The sequence below is a fragment of the Macrobrachium rosenbergii genome, chromosome 8, assembly GCF_040412425.1.
Source record: "Macrobrachium rosenbergii isolate ZJJX-2024 chromosome 8, ASM4041242v1, whole genome shotgun sequence".
NCBI classification, from domain to species: Eukaryota; Metazoa; Arthropoda; class Malacostraca; order Decapoda; family Palaemonidae; genus Macrobrachium; species Macrobrachium rosenbergii.
Window position 1 is genome coordinate 76,284,150 of NC_089748.1, and position 18,790 is coordinate 76,302,939.

At 38.8% G+C, this 18,790-nt stretch overlaps 1 long non-coding RNA gene across 1 annotated transcript in view; it reads right to left on the bottom strand.

The window, feature by feature from the left end:
* Positions 1–5,063, bottom strand: part of LOC136841287 (uncharacterized) — a 139,941-nt gene extending 134,878 nt beyond the window's left edge. Inside the window, exon 1 of the long non-coding RNA XR_010853874.1 lies at positions 4,942–5,063. This is a non-coding gene — a long non-coding RNA (uncharacterized lncRNA). The remainder of the gene's footprint in view (positions 1–4,941) is intronic.
* Between the last annotated feature and the right edge of the window lie 13,727 nt (positions 5,064–18,790).

Consider the following 18,790-nt stretch of genomic DNA (forward strand, 5'->3'; position numbering starts at 1 on the left):
ACTATTCTTCTCAGGGAACTCAAAAACTATGAATTAAACACTAATATCTGTTGTTTTGGTTATTTTTACATGTCACCCCTTCCCAAGCCCCCCCTCCCTATCATGGCTGAACTTTGACTTAAAGGGCACAAGGAGTGTCACTATTCATCTCAGCAACCTCGAAAACTATGGAGTAGACACTGATATCTGTCGTTTTCAGCAATTTTTACATTTCACCCCCTTCCCACACACCCCCCTTTGGTGCCAGTGATGTCTTACCCCTACAGTGTTCTTTCCCAGATGGTAAGTCATATGTATACCAAGTTTGGTTGAAATTGCTCAATGTGTTTCAGAGTGTATGTGGAACACACACACACACAAATACATACATCCATTTATATATATATAGATATGACCTGAGCCCTTGCTGATTTTGTGAAATTATAGCAGTCAGGGGAGTGTTGGAAAATCTCCAAAAATAAGAGGGGAAGGCAAGAAAGCCAATGCTGCCTTAGGGAAGGAAAAAGGCATGAATAGACCTATGCCTGATTGGTGAAATTCGAAATAACAGAACCAGTAGAGTCAGTCCTAAGGTTCAGAACACAAGCCAAGCAGATGGGAGCTTGGGCACCAGTGAGAAACGAGGGGTGTTACTGTTTGGTTGTGAGTGCGTGCCAGAGCCACATGCCACTATTGCATAAATTACATTCCATGGTTTTAACCATAACTTTAATCACTATGCAATCAGGGCCCTGTTGTATCTTACGTAAATATAAGTATTAGCTGTCCTCCCTTGACTCATCTGGCCAATCCCTTTAAACTAGTAGAATCAGGTTAAAACTGGTGTCAAGCATGGAGTTATTCATGAGTAAACAAGTAGTTATAACTATAAAAGAAATGCAAACCAGAAGCGAAGCTGCACAGGGTAGCAGGAGGGAGGAAAGTGTAGAACAACAGGAGGTAGATGTAAGACAATAATTAATTGAGTTCCAACGATTAAGAGTTGAGTTAAAGGAAATCATCACAAGCGACGGAGTGGCGGGGCCTGGCAAAACAGTGCCCCACATGAAACAGACTAAGAAACACAACCAATAGAAGCAGTAAAAAACCTACCTATGTTAAGACGGGCTAGTGCCCGAATTCGACAACTTGCAGCCAAAAGAAGGGTTTTCAGCAGTGGAAGTTCATTAATTATGTAGAAAAAGCCACCCACGGCTGGTCGGACAGACAAAAAATAGTGTTGATGAAACAAAAGTTGGCAGGCACTGCTTCCCGCCAAGTGATGGGGTGGCCAGTTGATTGGTCAGCTAATTGGAAAGTATTCCGGCAGCACCTCATATAATGATTTGCCAAATCCCAGGCAGAAAAAATGACCACGAGAGAGATATAAGCCAAGAATCATGGTATGGGAGACCACTGTGGCTTATTATGACCAGATCTACGAGGATTATGAGAGTATCGCACTTGAAGGGGAACAGACTGAAGGCGCCAAAGAAGCCTTTTGCCGACGAATGATAATGAAAGTTCTCCCTCCCCATGTGACTGGGCACTTGCTTGATGAGACGGAGTCCTTGCAAGACTTGCTTCCAAAGTTACAGATCATGCTGGATAATCTGGAGGAATAGCAATCAACAGGGGAACTTGCCAATCCCCAACCATTAATGGCGCCAGTCAAAAAGCCTTCAGAGCCAGGATATAAGGCGGCCCCGGATGAAGAACGTGGAACAAGACCACATGGAATGAATCTACATGGAGGAAGCAGTTGGTGGGGGAGGACTGAATGACAGGATGTGTGTTGGGGGTGTGGGGGAAGGGGCCACTTCCGATCAGTGCCCCTATTCTGATAGTCGAAGATGTTTTCTTTGCAATCGAATGGGCCACCTAGCTCGAACCTGTGCAAAAAACGGGGCAAGAATGGCAGTCACCGCCCCCACCGCCTCAAGAGAAAGGGGAGACGATCTGTGGCGAGGGGTGGGGTGGGCTCAGTGGTGCCCCAGGCTACACCCACAACCAACAAATAACAGTTATGGCTGGAGATAAAAAAAGCAGCACGGTTCCCCAAGGGGAAGTAGAGAACCTCCAACTCCTGTTCAGCATCCCTACCCAGGAGATGAGTGCGAAGGGCAAGGAGGCTGTGCAGAAGCTCCCCACCCTCAGCTCCATGGGAGGAACCAGAATACCCATCCTATGAATATGGGTGGGAAATCGTGAAAGAAGAGCCCTGCTGGATATGGGGGCCAGCGCGTCCTTGATCGAAGAGGAGCAGGTGACTGAACCAGTAAAACAGATAGGAGGGACAGTAATATTGGAGACAGCCGGCAACCACCGAATGGCGACGTGACGAGCTGTAAGGCAGCCGATAGTGATTTGTGGTCGGATCATAGAGAGTGACTTTTATGTGGTACCTTCGATAAGGGTAGAAGGGATCTCCCTTATCTTGGGAATTGATTTCGTACAAAGAAATGAAGTGACGATATGTGGTTCAAATGGGAAAGGAATAAAGGTATTCCTTAGGGAACAAAAAATTCCCACGGAGGGAGAGAAGCAGGTGAGTGTTAGTGTTTCTGTACAAAGTAAAGGGGGTGGTGCCAGCTGTTCCTGAGAAGAGAGAAATATTCCCCCTAGAGTGTTAACTTCCATAACTGTTGTTCCTACCCGAAGTATAGGTGATGGAACGTTGGTAATAATTAAACCACATGAAAAATGAAGTGACTATATAATGACTGGGGTAAGTGAAGTAACCTAGGGCGATGTCTATGTGCCCTTCATAAATATGAGTGATCAGAGGGTGGTATTGGATAGTGGGTCAGTGTGCGACCTTAACGCATGTGAGACAGCCGAAGTTCTCACACGCTCATAACCTGGGGTAACCAGTTTCAAGGCTGCAGTGAGGAGATTACTGAGAAGATTGTAGGAGGCTATCGAGATGTGATCACGATTGGAAAAGAATCCCCAGGCAGAACTAACAAATTCCCTTTTTGCATACAAACCGGGGATCACCCCCTATAAGATCAAAACATCATAGAGTGCCGGTCCATTATCAGAAAGAATTAGAGAAGGAGATTAATAAGTTACAAGATCAGGGGATAATCGAAGAAAATGAATTTCCCTGGGTTTCTCCAATCATAATAGTTAAAAAGATGGATGGCTCTCTTAGGTTGTGTGTAGACTCTAAGCAGTTAAAGACCATCACAAAAGACAATGCATTCCCACTGCCCTCTATCGAAGAATTGTTAACTGACGTTAGAAATAGTAAATTCTTCACCACCTTAGATCTTAAATTGGGATACCACCAAATACCCATAGAAGAGAGTAGTAAGCATTAGTAGCTTCATACAACTATATAGATGGTTCGCCAAAAGCATGAACACCTGCTTCACCCTTCACATACTCAGCATTGCCACTGCCTTCACATATTCGCTAGCTCCCTCGATCCCAATGCATCCTTGACTTCATTTATCCAGAATTTTATTTCTAGGCCTTCTTCTACTTCATCTAAACATTTCCATTCATCATCCAGTATTCCCAAACATGCCATCATTTTTCCTTCCAATGTCATCAGGACTCAATAACTGCACCTTTCTTTCCATTTGTATTAACATCTACACTTCACTTCCACAAAGGAAAATTAGTTCCAACTTCCCTGTTCAAAATCTTTTGCTTCTAGACACTTCCGTACACTTTTCTTGCTTTGCCAACCCTAAGATTTCTTTCTCTTATCCTACCACCATTCCCTTCTTAGGTTCACTTGCAAACACTTCCAAACTGTTTCACTAGTCTCTACAGTTCCTCTTAACTACCCTCAACAAAAACCATCATTTGCAGATATCAGCCTGTTCCACACAACTTAGCACATACAAATGGCATTTCTCTGAATTCTTGGATTATTATTCATAAGATATTTACCCTCTGCAAGTCTCTTCTGCCCCAGAACCAGATTTGTGAGGAACGATATTTCACTGTGAACATTTACAGTTACTATTTACATATTTTAAAAGCAAAAGTCTTGTACCTAATGCCTGGATATTTATAAAAATGTAATATAACAAAAGCAAAATATCAAAACGCCAATAAATCACGATTTGGATATTACTTGAAATGACGCATCGTAACTGACGCAACAGTTGGAGTTTGATGATAAATCAAAAAGGTTAAAAATCCATGGAGACCTCACACGTTTACGTCTCAGGCTACTCATACAAACCAGTCGCCTCCCCATGACATATTATAAACAGACGGTTGTTTTCATCACAAATATTTTAAATAGCTCTCAACAAATCACCTTTCATGCCAAATAACCTCAACACCTTCGAATGTAACTCTATTATTTCTATCATGTTTTTCTTCAGAGTTCATAAACGCCATACATATCCTTTTCAGGTCACTTAAACTTCTTGAACGAATATTTTTAAACAAACATTTGATCCACGCACCCTCTTCTTTCCTAAGTATACACTGATCTTCCACTATTAATCCGTCTGTCAGCTATGAAACTTCATTCAAAACCCTGTCATGCATGGTTATACGCATGCATAACGTGGATAGTTTTAGAACAGCAATTGTTTTAAAATTTGTAGGTTAAAGTTCACCCTCTATCAATAGATTTACATTCGTAGGAAACACTGGCGACTTTTCGTAGTTTTACAATAGGAAAAACTGTGAAAATGTATAGGGCCAGTCTGACCCGTAGTTCACGATATCTGGCAGTGAACTGTTCAAATGACTATGATGTAACAATATGTGCTGAGGAACATTAAACTGAATCAGTGAGTGACTCAACGACCGTGTTCTGAAACCCAACCCTTTCCCCGGGGAACAAAGTTACATAGTAGGCCTACTGTTCTTCTGTGAAAAAAGAAAAGTGGGGCTTACACCGTAACATCTATTATAATCATCAGCAATTTATTTTGAAAAATTATTTCATACGGCAAATATGATTAATACTTTTAACACCATGCTTACCCAACGCAGCCCTTGGAACATTTTAACGCGATATTCTGCTGACCCTGGCATATTCAGAACACTATACTCCGATTTTTATTTTTCCACTGAGAACCAAGCCAACGTCATACCGCGAAGGTTACGCTCCTAATGAATTCACCAACTTCACTTTGTTGGAAGACAAGTGAATCGAAACACTTCCCTTTTAAATCTCCCGACGGTCTATTACGACTGGCAGTTTAAGCCACGAACCTTGTTATCCTCGTCATTATCTCTAGAATTTACTCATTTTTATAGTATTTGGAATAGTCACATGCTCCTTAATTATAAAACTTACCTAAAAATATCGGCACGAGAATGTTGGCATATATCTATCAGTGGCAAGAATCTGTAATGACTTTGAATAAACTTGTCGCCCACCACCCACCATGATTACTGGAAGGACAAATATTGCCAATATCAGTGTTCTCCCAACTCAGCGCTGGGAAACCAGCGCTTTTTCCTACTATATTTAGATTTGGACTTTTATTTATATAGGCATACATACATACCAAACAATATATAAATAATTACGTAAGTCAATATACCACACTGCTTTGGAAGAGAAATTTTATATTGACAAGTTCAATTGTGTTTGCATTTACTCTTATTTATTAATAGTTTTTCCTCTATCACTGTAAGTTTTTTTTAATCACCGTATCGTTGAAACTTTCACCGCCTCATCTGCTATTGATATAATTTTCAATTCAATATTCAGTTGCTGCTGCTGATTTTTAACTTTGGGCTCCTTTGGCTAATTGAGCGCACTCGCACACACATATATGCTTATAATTTGTGTGAAATTGTTTCAACTGGGTAGTGCTAAGACTATGTGGTTGAGTTTAAGGGTGGCAGGAGAAAGGTTGTAATGGTGATGAGTGTGTAGTGCTAGTAATGGAAAAGAACAATGGAAGAAGAGTTTATGTAGATAAGAGGAACTGACACCTGAGAAATGTTTGGATGCTTATATATAACAAAAAGGTTAGTGTAGCCTAGTGAAAGGAGAATTCAGTCAAGTAGAGAGAAGAGAAGAATGCTGGGGGGAATGTGGAGAGGAAGACCTAGATGCTACATAAATGAAGTGTAAGAAGAACTGGAAAGGAAAGGCCTTAAAGTCCAAGAACCGCCAGAATGAAAGTAAGATAGAGGTGAATGGCACAATGTGTGTAGGGGTTTCAATGCGCCGTTGACGACCCTTTTGGGAAAGAGTACAAAGCCACTGAAGTTGTGGAAGCTGCAAATGGGTATCAGCATCTACTAGGATCAAGCATAAGGCTGTTCACTACAGGCATCACCCCCTTCAAAGGAAATAGATTAAAAATATATAAATCACCACACACATTTTTCTCCTTGTGGGGGGAATGGATCCAGAAGTGTAAAGCCTTTCGATTCCTGGCAAGTCTTTAAGAATATCGTTGCTAGAAAATACCGATTTACTGCCACCAACTGACGCTATTACCCATTCAAGGCTAGGTCAACTGGTGGCGGCGATCGAACCACGGACCTTGCGAATGTGAGCCTAGTGTTCTGCCATCACTAAGGGAGAAAGAGTTTATCGACAGAGAAAGTTGAAAAAGATGCGCTCTCTCTCTCTCTCTCTCTCTCTCTCTCTCTCTCTCTCTCTCTCTCTCTCTCTCTCTCTCTAACGATAATTGTATTGGGAATTTCGGACAGATAAAGAATTTTTATGACCTTTTCCTTCTTTTCATAATCAATGCATGATATTCAGTTAGGCTGACTTCAAAATATTGGAAATCGAAATGACGATTTTTATGGTCTGCACCGCAAAAAGCTGTTTCAAGGAATCTGTTTTCCAATAAAGTATCGATTCAAGTTGGTATAAAACATTTATGAAGTATCCACCGGAAGAAAGGTATCTACTTGTTAGAGGAACTGGAATTTTACTCTGTAAGGTACGAAATATCAATAGGCAGCGTAAACCGATTTACTTATATAGATTTATTAGGTTATATATATATATATATATATATATATATATATATATATATATATATATATATACATGTGTGTGCGTGAATTTTTGTCACTTATACCCCTGTGACTTTGTATATTTGCAAATGTAATGCCACAAATATCGTTTACCATACCTTGGTGTAAGTTATTCCCAGGGTATAACGAATTCATAATAAGCGATATTTATGGCTTAATATATATATATATATATATATATATATATATATATATATATATATATATATATATATATATATATATATATATATATATATATATATATATATATATACGTATGCATGTGTATATTATTAAGTCACACTCAATGTGTCTGCTGTTTACAAACACATACCTGCAGACGCTTCACTTCTGCATGAATTTATATTTACAATCCAAAAGGCAATTACTGTACCTCCTTACCCCGTCTACCGTTATCTTTGATGGTTTTGAACTGGGAAATATAACGTTCCCCTATTTACATAATGCCACAAACCTTCCCTCACTCGTCATTATCATCTAATTCTTTACAATTATTCTATTCAAGGCCACGCTTACGTCTTTTTAGGGCCTTACTAGGAAGCTTAAGTGTTTTCCAATACATATTTAATGTAATCGTCAGCCAGAACACGATCCTTTCCCCCAGCCTAATGGAGTACTAAGAATCCCCTTTGCTGGGGAGAGAGCGGCAATGTTTGTCAACAGTAGTTGTTTTCATCAATGAAGTCATCCGAAGACGGATGGAATTTAGCCGAACAGCACTTCAATAACTTCTTGAAATTCCTTTCCTCCTTCCTCAGTTTTATCGCCATCTGATCCATCTATCTTCTATAATAATAAAATCCGAGTGGATCTTTCTTGTTTGTCCGCCCCGGGTGCGGGCGGAGTAGGTAGGGGGGCGGAGTAGGTAGGAGGAGACATGACACATCCACCCGCCTCCTCCAAACCTGTTTGTCCGCCCAGGGGGGTGGGGGCAGGGTAGGTAGGGGAGACATAGGGGCAGCGTCGGGTTCCAGAGCAACATAGCGTGCGCCATGAAGCTCGTTTTACATATTTGATTATAATCTTTATGATGATTTTAGCTGTTTATGTTTAGCATTATTGCAGAATCTGCAGTTGGAATCAAAACTTTGAATCTTACATCCCACTTATAGTTGCTCACTGCTATTACTTTCCTCATTGTCCTTACAACTTCATTTCCTGTTAGGAGTCTTGCTGCTATGAATATCTTCAAATGCCAACATCTTTCCCTGATAGGAGTCTCATGTGTTTCCTTATAGGCGTTGGTTGATGTACTGGCCAATATACTATAATTCATCTAGAATTGATCCTGACAAAAGGCTTTTTTTATTTTTTTATCTTTTTTACAATTCCGGTTACCTTTTCATCCAACAGATATTCGTAACATGGTTGCTCTGCTGTACATGTTTACTTTAACAAAATCTAATAGAGGAGAAAAACCAGCTCTCTCTCTCTCTCTCTCTCTCTCTCTCTCTCTCTCTCTCTCTCTCTCTCTCTCTCTCGTTTTATTTGTAATTTTTTGAACTAAGAGAGTATGACGTAAGGATACTTTAACCTAATGCCCCTTAAACTTTTATTCTTCCCTTCAAGTTGCCGTGAGAAAACCCCTGAAGATGCCAGGAACTTGCAAAGAAAATGAATTGAGTGAATGGTTGCAAACTGACCATCTATTTGCTCATCTTAGAATCCATCGATTATCATTACTGAAGAGGAGTGACTCACCCTACTGAGTTATCTTGTTACCTTATTCTGTATAATTTGCTAAATGTGAACGTAGAACATATCAACAGTATTTTTATGACCTTGACCGGAGATGTGGGCAATCATTTAGGATGTCATGTCATACTTAATCTATTAAGATCGATCTTTCTGAAAATGTCTGTAAATTTGCAAGTACCCATAACACACTTGAGGCGAACAATTTTGCAGAGGTTTAGAAAAAAAAGAGAAAATACTCTCCGATACCCGAAATGAGACCGGGGCATAATTCTCAAACGGGGACCGTTAGCGATCATATCGCATGGCATGGCTGGTCTTGGTAGGGTTGGGATCACCATTAATGGGGGATCCAGTATCAGTTTTCCACCATTAGGATAATGGTGCTTCACAAAGCGGGTTATAAAAAGTATTAGAAATATGAGTGTAGAGAGAGAGACGAGCGACTATGCGGGTCGTGGGTTGGCCGAAGAATAGCCCACAATAGGACGCGTGTTGTTATTCATATGGCAGGCGCCTGCGTTATTCGACCGGAGTTACGTATGGCCATGACAGGCCCTTTACTGCTGCGCTCGCTGTACTGTATATGGGAGCCAAGAGATCTGTAGTATTTCCATTCTGTCTCCCTCGCTCTCTCAAGCAAAATAGATGAAACGTTCATGGCATAATTTCTCTCTCTCTCTCTCTCTCTCTCTCTCTCTCTCTCTCTCTCTCCTTTCATCACTAATGTTAATCTCTTCCTTGAAATGCACCCTGCAGTTTTATCCTTCCATCTCCCCATTCACTCTATATCTCTTGGTTAGCCTAAGTCGCAAATCCTTTCAAATCCTTATGGGCTGGGATTCTCCTTCCTCCCTCACGGCGATCTCACCCCTCCTTCCTTCCCAGAGTCGTGAATCCATCTACCTGAGAAACGGAGGAGGTAAATCTACCATCCTAATGACCCTCCAAATTCAATTGATTGGCCAAGCTTTCGCTCAGATCTCTACACCCTCTTTCTATCCTATCGCAGAATCCAATCCCAGTCCCCCTCCCCCAATCCTCCCAATCTTTCTTGATCCCTTTCAGTCGTCCATCTTCCCCAGGACACAATCAACCCATTTCTCTCCTCCGCGATTGGATACGAGGCGTCAACGTCATCTTAACGAGCCGACAATTAATCGCACTCGGAATTGCCATATGCATTTCGGCGAGGCAGCGGGGAGCCGACGCGCACCGACGAAACCGAGTACCAGTTTGCCACATACAGCGAGTTTTTAATTTATTTCTTTTTTATGCTCAAAACCTCCAGTGCTGCCTGCGGCTTTGAGGCCAGTGATGCGTGGCGATAGGCTGCGAGGCGTCGATATATTTTTTTCTCTCTATTTTTTGTCAATTCCGAAGGACGGCCCTCGTAGATTACCTACTTATCCCTCGGCCGTTGGATACTCTCCAAGCAATTTCACGTCTCCGAGGGGGCGTCTCCTTGATATAAGGATTCTCATTCGTCAAGAGAGTCCACGAAGCAACATAAAGCTCTAGCCCGTGACTTCCGTATCACAACCAACATATTTTCATTCTTGAATCACTATTAGCAATATTAGGGCCGCGTAAGGAGGAATATTCGTACCGTATATACATCATCATAACGATGCAATCGTAGTCCATTTAATTGCGTGCATGTGCATCATTTCATCCGATGTAATTACGCTGTTAAATTCTTCCATATCATAAATAGTAAGGCTGGCACGCGTCTGTCAGCCGCCGGCGCATAGCTCACACCTCTTGGTTTGACATCTCGAATAAGCATGTGTAGGCTTAAGGTGTTCTTCTTAAATAAGCCTCTCTCTCTCTCTCTCTCTCTCTCTCTCTCTCTCTCTCTCTCTCTCTCTCTCTCACACACACACACACACGCGCGCGTAGATGACTAGCATAACGTCAGTGGATTGAATATCAATCAATAAAACACTTATAACGCTCACAATTACAAATACATGCTCAACTATATAATTGAGTTCAGATACACCCGCCTTGGACCCCCCACCCCTCTCCCCCTCCTCTCTCTCTCTCTCTCTCTCTCTCTCTCTCTCTCTCTCTGCAAACTTTCACGCAAATATATTGCAAGGAGTAAAATATTAAAAGCGGGACTTGGCCATCCTTCACAATTCGTATCCACAGACCACGAGAATGATGACCCTCCACTTCTCCATAGACCTTGGATGATGGGATGGTCATGCCTTGCAATTCCGGGTTTCATTCGACCCCTTTTTTCTTCTTATTGTTCCTCTCCCCAACCCCCTTTTATTTTTTCCTTTTTGTGGATCCTAAACGACGACTGCTTGTCACTGGAGCAAGAGCTGGTGGTGGCAAAAGGCCAACTTACAATAACAAGAACTCCTGTACTATTTTACTGTTTTTTATATTTTAACTTTCGTGTACAAATCTCTATCACTCGTGAAACTAGACACTGTTCTGCAAAAGAGAAATACTTAGAGCTCACAAGGAAGGAGTTACACTCAAGATGATGTTTTGATAATTCTATTTTATGAATGATATTCGTTTGATTCCGCGAGTGCGTGTGTACAGTAACGTTCTACATCGTGTACAATGAAGAAATGAATGAGTTTCAATAGATGACTACATACTCATAGAAGGCCTCTTAAGTTTTCCATTAACCTGAATCAACTGGAAGTACTTTGCATGAACTTCCATCGGAAACTGTTTCTTACTTAGCGGACAACGTGCAACGGATGTAATGTGTATCTTATTAGGATCTATGGAAATAAAACATCCCTTCTCCATCTGCACTTCCATCTATGGTCAAGAGAAAGGTAACGATGAAGCGAAAAGTATAGCTGAACGTATTTCTCCTAACGCCCAATTGGGGAAGAAAAAATGTTTCAGTTCCTATTCGGATTTTCAAAGGATTTCAGTAAGAATAATATCCAAAAATTTAGAAAATTGTTAACTTGGAAGTTCATTGTTTGGCAGAATATTTCAGAATATGTATATTCAATTTTTCCCCCCACGTAACCATCTTAGCGGGAAAGGCATTAGGAGTTAGCCATCTAGCAATTCTCTTGGGATGAGGGTGCTAGTCCCATGCCTTTTTCATTCCTGTCGCAGTTGTTTAACTGTCTGATATGTGTGTGTGCATATATATATATATATATATATATATATATATATATATATATATATATATATATATATATATATATATATATATATATATATATATATATATATACATATATATATATATATATATATATATATATATATATATATATATACATATGTATGTATACATATATATATATATATACATATATATATATATATATATATATATATATATATATATATATATATATATATATATATATATATACAATTGCTCATTCATTTCTTGGGAACTAAACGCCACTAAACTGTTCGTGCATCTGGAGTTTCAAATGTATCATCGTTCTAATCTCACACAAATCAAGTCAAGACCGATGAAAAATAAATCTAAAAAAAATCAAATGTGAGAAGAAAAAACAACCCATATTTCTTCGTCAGTCTTGGACCCTATCGCCTGGCTAAAGATTTTTTCTACTTCTTTCCCTTTAGGCTCTTGTTTTTAGGCCTTACCTTTTTTTTTTTTTTATTTCCTCCTTCACGGGGGAGACCAGGGTAGGAGGAAAGCGTTATAGGGGTGGGTCTTTATTTGAGGGAGGATCAAAGTGTTATTTTCTTCGCCCTTTTCGTATAAACCAAATCACCGAGCTAAATGAACCGAAAGGGATTTCGACCTCAATGCTATTTTCTTATTCTATTACAATTTTTTTTTTTTTGTCACCGCGCGTGTCATTATATATTTGTTTTTTTTATTTATAGCCTGTTTTTATTTTTTTCCTTTCTTTAGCCTACGCAACGTTTTTTTTTTTTTTTTTTTTGCTAAAACCCCCCCAACTCTGCTTTCCTACATACATATTTCCTTTTCATTTTCTCCAATATGATCATCTTCTCTCTCTCTCTCTCTCTCTCTCTCTCTCTCTCTCTCTCTCTCTCTCTCTGTTTTTTTTTATTTTAGAAAATCCAACCACGCACATTATTTTTTCTAAGGGCTAAAAAATGAAAATATATATTCTTTAGAGAAGTGATAAATTCTGACACTATTTTACAGAAGAACAAATGATTCTTTAACAGCTTTGTTCAAAAAAGCAATAATGTCCAAAATTAATAAATAACAGGCTTTAAAATCATCAACAAACTCAACAGACTAAGACTGGAATGTTTCCGAACGAAACATCGAGGAAAAGGAGGAGGGCGAAAGCATGACGCTGAAGACAGGTTGTTGTTGACTGAGCTGGCCTTATGCCAACATAGGACTTTGCTCTTGGGGCAGCTAATAATTATGAAGCCAGGAAGGATTCCTGAGCAATATATCAATGATGGGAAGGGGTTCAGAAAATAAACAAGTAAAAAATGCGCCGAAGTTTCTTCGGTGCAATCGAGTTTCCTGTACAGCGAATAACGCTGTATGAAACTTTCAGCCACGCCCATGAAACTTTCAGCCGCGGCCCATGAAACTTTCATGGTTAACTTAAACCTTAAATAAACTCAAAACTACTGAGGCTGGAGGTCTGCAATGTGGTATGTTTGATGATTGGAGGGTGAATGATCAACATGCCAATTTGCAGCCCTCTAGCCTCAGTAGTTTTTAAGATATGAGGGCGGACGGACAGACAAAAAGCCATCTCAATAGTTTTCTTTTACAGAAAACTAAAACTGAAGAAAAGGCAGAGTTTCACAGCAAAACATTGAAGAAACGAAAATATTTTAGAGCAATACATCTTCGATAAGAAGTTTCAGAACCAAATATCGTAGAATGAAAGGAATTTCAAAGCAAAATATCGATAAGGTTTCAGAACCAAACATCGAAGATAGGATGGATTTTCAGAAAAAACACACTGAAGAAAAGGTTTTCCACAGCAGAACATCGAAGAAAGAATAGTTTCAGAACAAAACAATGAAGATCGGAACGAGTTTCAGGGCAAAAACAACCGGAGAAAAGAAGTAGTTCCAGAGCTAAACATCACAGAAAGAAAGGGTTTCAAAGGAAAAAGGAAAAAGGAAAAAGGACTTTCAGAGAAAAACATCAGCAAAAGAAAAGCGTTTACGAGTAAAATGGCGACAAAAGGAAGTGAGCAAAACATTAATGACAGGAAAGAGTAAGTGTAAAACATGGCAGAATAGGATGAGTTCAATAGTAAAGCATCGAAAAAATCAGGGAGAGCCCAGGGGAAAATTAAAGCAAAAATGGATTTTTCGGTGCACGCCACCAGAAGAATTTCGGAAAGGAGGAAAAACAAAAGTTATTTCATGGAAAGATAGCAAAGGCCATGGGAAACATAAAAGAAGCATGGAATTCCTGATCACTGCCAATAATGAATGCAGAACAAATCTCATGAGAAGATATTAAAGAGTGATCAAGGAACTTTAAAATAAAGATCCATTTAAGAAGATCGAGTAAAAAATACTTTGAGGACAAAGAATAAATTACGGTTACTGCAACTCGTATATTTACCATTCATAAGCGGACAGGCAGCTTAGAAACGGAAATTACTAGACGAATAAGAGTTTTAGTCACTCTGATTGTGTGAAATAAAGCAGGAGGCCCGATGTTGACCTCCAGACTCTGCCCAACCAACAGAAACCACAGATGCATGGAGCTCCAGGTGATTTTCACCTTTGCAAAAAACAAATCTACTGACAATTTTCATGACGAAGGGATATGGTTCAATACTTCACTGAGAGGTCTAATGGGCTCATGAGCAGCATGAATGAAAATTAAAAGGTACAATGAGCTTTGCAAAAAAAAAAAAAAAAAAAAAAACACTCCAGACCAAAACATGGCTCAAAGTGAACGGTTGTATAGTGAAGATAAATGAAAAATGTGAAATAATGTGCTGTCCAGGTCACTGTTAACAGACAATTTTATAGCACACAATAAATAATAATGTAAATATATATGTGGCTATTACAAATTAATGGAATTTTCACTATATATACACACACAGACACACACACACACACACACACACACATATATATATATATATATATATATATATATATATATATATATATATATATGTATGTGTGTTTGTGTGTAAAAATAATGCAATATATATATGCAGTATATATATATATATATATATATATATATATATATATATATATATATATATATAGAGAGAGAGAGAGAGAGAGAGAGAAAAGAGAGAGTGATGCGATTAAAACAGAACCATTTTCTAAAAATCCCAGGAGAAGGGACGGAGATTTATCATTCCGATGGGCCTAATGCTCACCATTAAGAGACAGATAAAAAGGGAATCATTTTTCACTTTGGTAAATATGAAAATAAATCACATAATAGGCTGTGTACTTTCCGATGGTTACAACCGGTTTCATTGTTACATTTCTGTTACTCAAGTGCATACAAAAGACAAGGACATAAGCCTTTCCTGAAAGAATAAACAGTGTTAAATGCAAATACAGGAAATTTCGGCAATGTCTACTTGCAGACAGTTATGCGTTATTCTTATAATTGGCAGGTTACAACTAACGGGGAGAGAGAGAGAGAGAGAGAGAGAGAGAGAGAGAGAGAGAGAGAGAGAGAGAGAGATATCAACACCTTGTCTTATTTTTCCTTTGTATTTTAAGTAATTTCAAAAAATATGAAAATATGTGAGTGAATATAGCTTAACGTGGGAACAGATTGAAGCTATGAAAATTGCAGTCATCCATTTGCAGTAAAAGTGTGCTTTTGTTACTTTTTGTTCAATTTTTGCTTACCTGCTTCATTTCGTTGACCCCGATAATATCAGTAATAACAACGATAACTTTTGGATAGTATTTTTGGAGAGTTCTGGACTCTTTCACCACCGCTACTTCAGCTTTGACGAGCTTGGCAAAGTCCGTGCTTCAGCTAATCGTGTGGCAGTTTTGGACTTCAGAGTAAGTCAGTTTGAACTACCTTCATACTGTTCACCTAGACAGTCTCTCTACCTTACTCTAAGCCCTTTGTTGGCTGAGTCGGTTGAGCTTCAGACTGTCACCCGATGGGCCGGCTTCAATTCCCCCGACCGTTGAAGAGTTAGAGGAATTTATTTCTGGTGATAGAAATTCATTTCTCGTTATAATGCGGTTCGGATTCCACAACAAGCTGTAGGTCGCGTTGCTAAGTAACCAATTGGTTCTTAGCCACGTAAAATAAGTCTAATCCTTCGGGCCACCCCTAGGAGAGCTGTTAATCAGCTCAGTGGTCTGGTAAAACTAAGGTATACTTAACTTTTTTTCTACCTTACTCTCTTTTTCCCGAATAATTCAGCATGCCTTTTTGTTAACACTTACGAAGGAAACCCTGTCACATTAATCGATAGCAAACACCCTGGTTTGAGCCTTGGCAAGTAAGTCCAGCTCGATGTCTTCACCGTATATGGATGTACAATGATTATAATAATTAAAGAAGAACAAAATTCGAAACTGTTATTTCGTTTATTACAATCTCCATTTTTTGGTTCACCAGAATTCATTTTCTCTATTGTAACCTTATCTGTGAGCGATCACTCATGGGGTCACAGGATTAACTTTGACAATTTCATAAAAGAAAATCATTTTCTGGTAATGAAACCATTGGGGGCCACGGTTGCACGCGAAATTTAAGGGCAATACGGAAACAACTGCGCAATTGCAAAATGTAATGCAATGTAATTCCTTTGGCGGTACAATGTTATCAGGCACATCCATCAACATTACGCACGTATTAATCAAGGATCTGACTTATAATCAGTTTTATTACATTTAATCGAAAGAGGGGCTGTCTTCTAATCCTTTCAAATGCTCCTGTGAGCAGTTCGGGTGGAGAGAATAGGGAGGGGTTGGGGATTGGGTTTATGGGGATGGTTGGAGGCGGGGAAGTCTCAAGTTATCGCGGTTGTTTGCTCTCGGCGCTAGGCAAGGCTTGCTATGAAGTTGATTTTTTTTTTTTTTTTTTTTTCTTTTGCCTTCCGTGATTAACAGTACCCAAAAGGGCTTACGATGTGTATACATTCTATGAGTTGTCATGGTTGTGCTTCTGCTAACCCTAGAGCTGGTTTAACTTTCAGAGACAGTTTGAATCTGTTGATATTTTTTTCTTTTTCTTTGACACCGCCGTACGGGATACGGAATGTATATCTGCATAACATGGTAAGCTCCTCTCTCTACATTAATTCATTTATTTATTCTTTTAGTATTTATCGTAGGAAGACGGAACTGGAAACCTCAAAATATGGGGATCAAACGGTACCCTAACAAACTAAGACTGAGCAAGTCTAGTGCATTGGATTCCCCAACCAGATTTTTTCATTGACAGTGTTATAAAACTACTGTATACGCAACTCATCTGGAAGTCTAGGTATTATTCTTAATGGCAAATTCACTTTTTAGAGACGTATCCGGCCCATCTCTTCTTCAGTTGCACAAAAGGCAGTATTTTGAGAAAATCTCTCAAAAACTTTGGAAAAAATATATTCCGTGGAATTATTTTTATTGTCTGATTACGTCCTGTTCTGATTAATGTTCACCTGTCTGGTCATTAGCTGCTTAACTGTTTAAATTAGTGGACAAAAACAGTGTTTTAATAAATTTTATATTCCAGACTTCGCAACAAATATCCGGCACTGTCGTTCAATTACCTCACTGCATATGCTTTATATAATTATTTTTTTAAGTAATTCTTATCATCCCTTGAATTCAGATCTTCCCAGAAGATACCATGAACCACGTAGTACAGTACTAAATATGGAGTTCATTCTAATGATTTGCCCTTTTCTTTGGCTAGGTTCAATAACACAGGGCTGTCTAGAAGTTTTCTGTTAGTTGAAACTAAATTATGGAATGGTCTGACAAATCTTGTAACTGAATCATTGGAACCTAATATGTTAAAACTGATTGCAAGTGCTTTTTCTTGTTTAACAACCTCACAGAGGTCTCATTTCAACATACTGTAGGTCTCATTTCATAGTTTATTTGTTTTGTTTATTTTTCTATACTATTTCTCTTATGTATATTTATTTTTTACTTCTGTATGTCTTTTTTCCGCTCTTGGGTGCCTTCCCTATTGGGGCCCTTGGGCTTGTAGCATTCTGCTTTTCTGGTGGCAGGTAACTGCTAATAATGATAACAGTCTCCACTACAAATGATCTAGTGTTCCAACAACTAGTTTTCGCACAAACTAGGAAACTTGAAAGGAAACAGCTAATACATATTTCGGAAATCGCGGTCGATCAACTCTTGCTTACATTACTAGTCTAGATATCAGTGGTTCAGCATATAATGTTATCAAACGTAAATGTTAAGAGGGAATCCTTAAAACTGATTCTGTTATCAGGTTTACAATCGCTATTAGTCTTTACAAAGCCCCTACAATTTTTTCAGACATTAACGATGCATATGCTTTTCATTTGTGCTCATGCAAACAGATGCACACATATATACGGGTTTATACAAAAAAAAAATAAAAAAAAACTGCTCGTCTCTGTATATCATATGATGTCACTACAAAAATCCATTCCAAAAATGGTTCAAGTGAGGAAAGATGCCAAGCGTAGGATTATCATGACATTTCATGAACCTTCCAGATAACTTTCCACTCCTCAGTATCGTAAAATGGGTTTATTTAAAGACCTTGTTTAAATTCTCCGTTGACTAAGCCACTTAAATGTAAAAGAAGCTGCAATGGAAAGTACTGAATAATCTAGTTTCTCATTTCTTTTGACTTAAAAGTATTATTTATATATACTTACAAATAAGTTATTTCGCGTTTCTTTTTCACTTCCTTCAAAATCCTTCATCGATCATGATTTTGATTTCATTGTTATTACAGTCGACTTATGTAATAATCATACTACTTCCTTATTTGGTACATAACGACTACCACCATCAGCAATATTGATTCCGATCTTCACTGTATGTTCAAAGGCAACACCAAATGCTCAAAATGAACTTTTCGATTTCCGTACGAACCATTTTCACACCAATCCTTATCGTATTATTTACCTTATCGATCACGTTAGCGGGAGTATTATACGAGGTGTCAGGTTAGCCATAT